This window comes from Lynx rufus, unplaced genomic scaffold, assembly GCF_022079265.1.
Source record: "Lynx rufus isolate CCGP_SWC_20201006 ecotype Redwood Valley unplaced genomic scaffold, mLynRuf1.p SCAF_6, whole genome shotgun sequence".
NCBI lineage: Eukaryota > Metazoa > Chordata > Mammalia > Carnivora > Felidae > Lynx > Lynx rufus.
In genome coordinates, this window is record NW_025814878.1 from 60,351,957 (window position 1) to 60,358,305 (window position 6,349).

General features: G+C 33.9%; 1 pseudogene; it reads left to right on the forward strand.

Moving 5' to 3' along the window:
* The first annotated feature begins 4,377 nt into the window (after nucleotides 1-4,377).
* LOC124528185 (cytochrome c oxidase subunit 5B, mitochondrial-like) lies at nucleotides 4,378-4,767 on the forward strand (annotated as a pseudogene).
* The last annotated feature ends 1,582 nt before the right edge of the window (nucleotides 4,768-6,349 follow it).

Sequence of the window (6,349 nt, forward strand, 5' to 3'; positions counted from 1 at the left end):
GTATTGCAAATAACAGGTCACTCTCCGGTTTACCCTTTCATTTTTTAATAGTTTATTTTGATGAAGAATCCAATTTAACAATCTTTTTCTTCATAGTTAGTAGGTTTTCACTTGTAATATTTCAGCATTTTGCCAACTCCAAGCCTTGAAAATATTCTTACATTTTCTTCTAGAAGTTTCAGTGTTTTACTTTTTATATTCTCATCTAGAATTGACATTGTGTATGGTATGAATTAGAGATTATATGGGTATGTAAATGATCCAAAGCCATTTATTTATTTATAAGTCTGTTTATTCCCCCATTGTGCTGTAGTACCACTTCTGTCATAAATCGAGTGCTGAAACACATGTTAAGTCTCTTTCTGGACTCTCTATTATATGCAGTTGAAATATTTACCTGTCATTGTATCTATACAATACTACCTATGTCCTCTGAACTTCTTTCTTTTTTTCCAAGATTGTCTTGCTATTCTTAATCTTTAGGTTAAGCTTGCAAATTTGCATATATAGACACATATACACCAAACTGTAGGAATTTTGATTGATATTCCTTTAAACTATAGGTCAATTTGGAATAATTTGGCAATTTTACAATTCTGCGACTTTGATTTATAACTATGGTATATACCTCGGCATTAATTTCTCTCAGTAATATTTTATATCTATTTTTTTTTCTGCAGGGGTACTGTATATCTTTTGTATATTTAATTCTAAGAATTTTATGTTACTTGAGACTATGGCAAGTAATATCTTTTTTAAAAATCATTTTCTAATTTTAACTACTAATATATTGAAAGGCATTTTATTTTTCATATTAAACATATACAAAATGACTTTTTTAAATCTATACTTGTACTAAGATTCTATACATTCTTGGGGTTCCTGGGTGGCTCAGTTGGTTGAGAATCTTAATCTTGATTTTGGCTCAGGTCACGATCCCAGGGTTATGAGACTGAGTCCTACATCCAGCTCTGTGCTGACTGTGGACCCTGCTTGGGATTCTCTCCCCCTCTCTCTGGCCCTCCCCCACTTATGTTCTCTCTGTCTCTCTCAAAATAAATAAACTTAAAACACATTTTATACATTCTTTTAGATTTCTATGTACAAAATTATGATCCTATGAATAATTTTATTTTTTCTTTCTTTATAATCCTTATACCTTTCCCCATCTTGTCTACTATGCTCAAGTTCTCTTCAGAACAATACTGGATAGAAGTGGGGGTGAAGATCCCCTTATCTCATTCTTCATTTCAAGGGCAAGTTGCTCAGTATTTTACTGTTTCACCATCTACCATGATGTTAGGTGATTCTGTTTTTTGGTTTGGTTGGTTAGGGTTGCTTACTTTGTTTTGTTTTCAGACACTTCATCGGATATTTCCTAGTCTATTATCAAACGGCTTCCCTGCATCTGCTGAAATCATATGTTTCTATATTATTCTTTTACTATGTTGAATTACATTGAATTGATCGTTAAATAATAGGGGTCCTTAAATATTTAAATGAAATGCTATTTGTTTAGCATATATTGTCTTTTGTATATACTGGTAATTTAGTTTGCCTTTTTTTTAATTTAGGATTTTCATACTATGTACAGGAGAGGGGTATGGTGTTTTCATTGCACCTCATTTCCTGTTGGGATTCTGTAGTGTTGGGGTTGATCTTCGGTTTCTATCCTGCTATTATCAATATTTGTTTTCCTAATATTTGGTCCATTTTCATCCCTTTGGATGCCTAGTGATTTTTGTTTGATGCCAGATATTGTGAAAACTTTTAGGAAAATACTGAAGTACCAGATTATATAATCTTCCAGGAGAGAAATGCACTTTACAGCAGCAGTTAGGGTAATGCCAGATTACTTTAATCCCATCATGGACTGAGCTTTAATTGGAGTTTAGTTCTCTGAGAACTGGTCTAATTCTTATTCTTACTTTGATCACATAGCCTTTTTCTAAACCTAGACTGTTCAGTTTACCAGAAACTCTCCTTATTATTGGGCTCTGATCTTTGATTTTTGTCCTATTGCTCCCACAAATTGCTGAAAGCTTGATAGTACTTTTGCTCAATTTCAAACTTTCTCAGCCACATCTTGAGGATCATAAATTCCTTGCAGAGTAAAAGCAGTACCTAATATATGCTCACTTCTATGGATTTTACTTCTCTCTTGGATTTTGCCCCTCAAGTCTTCACAGACTTTGTAGCTTCCTTACACGTTCAGATTAATATTTTAAGTATTTTTCCAGTTTTCTTAGTTGTTTTCTGTAGGTGGCTTGTTTTCAAACAAGCCAGTTATCCATTTTTGAAAATAAAAATTGAGTTGTTACATCATTGTAGTAAAATTCATAAACTTCCTTTAGTAGTTTGATGCTAAGTTCAGCTTATTGAAAGAAACCTTTTCTATTTAAAGGTAAAAATAATATTCTCATTTATTTTTGGCTAAAGTTTTAAAAATGTACATTCCATATTGAAGTATTAACCTATTGGTAACTAACTTTTGTGATCACTGTGAAGTATAGAATCAAATTAATTTTCCTCCAAAATGAAAACTAATACTTCCAGTACCATACTATGCTAGTCCATCCTTTCAACACTCATCCAAAATACTATCTCTGTTCTGTATCAAATTAGCACATAAATAACTGTTTTCACAAATTGCTCTGTATTCTCTTCCTCTGGTTTTCTTTGATCCTATACAACATCCTTTTAATTATATAATTTAAGATGAGATATTTGTAACATGCTTGTATTATTATGGGAATCATTCAATAGAAATGAATTAGATGATTCAGGAGAGCAGGAGAGTACTTCAAGAGTATTTCAAGTACTTTGAATAAGGGCAGGCCTAATTTTGACAGAATGGCAGACTGCATATGTGGGTACAGGTAGAGATTGCTTGGTGGATTTAGTGGTGAATATTTGTCACTTCCTATTTTCTTAGTAAAATTAAAAGGAAGATCACCTCAGATGTCAGGATGGTCAAAGAGGGATGAATGTTTGAGAAGACAGAAGAAGATACAATAAAATGATGTGGCTAGTGGGAAAGGGGGGACTGAGGGCAATACAATAGACCTGTTGATTTCGCAAAGCTCATTTAAAATTAATGGTCATGACTTTGGAGGGTGACAGTCAGCATAGTTGTGAGTTTTCTCTAGCCACTATTAGATGCTCAGTTGTAGCATAGTCTCGATGGAGAGTTGGATTTAACCAGGGATGTGGTAGTAACAGAGATGATACAAAAGAGAGAGAGCCAGGAAATGGGAACAGGAAGAAAGAGTGATCTGAGAGGGAGGCTTTTGGTATAAAAAGAGATGTTATGAAATATTCTGATTATAAAGGCAGATACATATAAGAATATGATAAACACATCCTAAACTTTTACCCACAGTCACACAGCATATACATAAAATAATTAGAAACTCCAGGAAAAATCAAATCCTATGCAAAACCAAAATGCAAAAGTTCTAGTTAATAAAACCATGTTCTACATCTGGAGTAAATAAGGGTTTTGTTTCATCATTATAATATATCAATGGAATGCTACAAATGAGAGTGTCAGTGATCTTGATGCTAAAAGTATACTCCTTTTAATATTCCAGTGTCATGACACTGGGATACTAACACAACATCTGGCTTTAATAAATAATGTCTATATGTTTTACTTGTATACTGTTTTTCATGAGTTTTCAACTTTAAGAATCAAGAGTTAATGTAGAAGACCTCATTGTAATTTCCCATTGAAGCACACACATTGTCTTTATATAAAAGTGATCATTGAATAAGGTTCACGATAGAAGGCAGGAAGAAAGGGCAAAGTCAAGTTACAGTATGAAGAAACTTCATCCATAAATAGAAATGTATTATTTAGTGTTAAAAAAAAAAACACTAGTGTAAATAGATTCTGTCTGGTAATGTAGTACAGTTGTCCTGTCCTGAATTGCTAGAACTAATTTTTGGATTTTCAGGAATTTTTCAAGTTAGTTCTCCAGTAGTTTGAAATTAGCCATGGGAGTTAGCAAATGCTACAAATTGGTGTCTCTTCACCTCAGCGAATCCATTGTTTAAATGTTACCAGTATATCACTGGTATAACCATGGAACAATTTTAGTGTGGAAGGAAGTGGCTTAGATTTAAGTAAGCTAATCTCCCACTTTGAAGTTTTATGGGGGAGTAATTCGATATTTTTTGAAATTGATAATAAATCAAAAAGTAGAGCCTTAAGCTGTTAGAAAACAGGAAAAGAAATAAAAACAGAACGTTGAAAAGAATTGATTCAGTATTTACAACTGGGATTAGGAAGACTGGAGTGAGAGACTGAGATTTAGTTAAAACATTTTCTTTTCTAGAGCCTGTTCTGGAAATGCTGCTGGTTGTAGCGGTGTTATGGCTTCAAGGTTACTTCGCGGAGTTGAAGTGCTGTTTGGAGCAGCCCCTCAGGGCTGGTGGTCCCAATGAAGTCTTCGGGGTGTGCTCCAGGGCATCTGAAAGTGGTGCTCCTACTGATGAAGAGCAGGTGGATGGGCTGGAGAGGGAGGTCATGATGGTGCACGGAAGGGACTGGATCCATACAGTATGATAGCCCCAAAGGCAGCTTCAGACACCAAAGAAGACCCTAACTGAGTCCCATCTGTCACCAAAGAGCGAATAGTGGGCTACATCTGTGGAGAGGACAATAGTGCTCTCATCGGGTTCTGGGTTTACAAAGGCAAGACCTGGCCATGCCCTAGCTGTGGAACCGTTCACAAGCTGGTGCCCCATCAGTTGGCCCACTAAGCCTTTGCACTGAGTTGTTCAAAATGTGCTGTAAAGGTTCTTCTTTCCAATAAAGACTAGCCATTGCATTGGCTCTTTCTTAAAAAAAAAAAAAGTCATTTTCTGTCCTATCTGCTTATTAACTACAGCACACTGAAATTTCTTTAATAAGTTTAAATATATTTACTGTGTAATAAAATATATAGATTTATGAATTTAATTTAAAGCTATTTTCCTAGATCTATGAAACATTCCATGCATCTGAGTTTACTTTCTCATTATTACTACCAGTCATAGTTTAGACATAAAAATTGAGAAATGCACATAAATATGAAATATAATTGCAAATGGTATCTACCTTCACAGTTACCTAAATCATTTCAATGGGTTAAGTGCTTTTAATTCACTGGATAGCCACTTATCAGGCATAAGCAAGATGTTCCCAACATTCTCTGGGGGATTCTAGTCTCTCCGCTACCTGTGGAAGTTCCCATTTGTCTTCCTAGATGCAGAAGGTGAGCTGTTGTTGAAGGGTTGCTGTCTTAAGTGGAACAAGTCACAAGCAACAAAGAAATTACACCCTTTCCACATTTCTGTAGGGGGAGAAACAGATCTTGAAGTTCTGGCTAAATTTACTTTAGAATGGTATGAAAACTTTACTGTATCTTCCTTCTGTCCAATCTGGATAATTATTTTCTTGCTTTCTTCACAAATTATCTGTCCTCTTCCCCTTATTTTTATTTGCATTAATATGAGACTATAGAACCTGTTTCTTACAGGAAGAAATTTATTTGCATGTTTTTCTCACTTTCAGGTCAATTCCTAAGCAACTTTCAGTGTGAACTTAATAACACAGCAGAGTTTTAGAGAGGGATTCTTTCTGGGGAAACAAACAAACAAACAAACAAACAAATATTGGTTCAGATAGGAGTCTAGATGTGTCAAAATCACATAAAAAGGGGAAAAACTTATTTTTGATGTATCTTTTACAGTTATAAAAATTATAATGTGCAATCAATTTTGCTTATGAATATATGTGACTTGGAAGAAATATTAGTACTTGAAAAAGGGATAATTACAGGGAAAATTTTTAAGTGGACTTAAAACTTTACCATTTGGAGGAAGAAAACTTTCATATTTAAAATAACTTAAAAATTTGAAAATTACCTATGTGTTTCCCTAAAAAGAAATATGTCATAACTGACCTTTCAAATCTGTATCATAAGTAAATAATTTCGAATCTGTGTTCACAGTAAACAGAAACCTGTCACATTCAATAGAAAAAATTAGGTTTTATATTTGCCTGTCAAAATAGATAAGTGGCAACTGTGAGGCAAGATTAAATTTTATCTTTCCTTGGTGTACAATAACATAGCTAAAATTTATAGTCTAGGACTATGGTGGAGGTATTATCTATCAATTCTTAGCGTTTAAAATATGATCATATAACTGAATCAGAAAATATTAAAGATAGAAGGCTTCTTAATCATAATTTAATCACTCTCCTCCAATTTAGATGTAATAAAATTGACATAAATATACAATTGCAGTGTGTGGTTAGTTCTCTATTGTGGTACCACAGAAAGAGAGGAGAAAAGCAGCT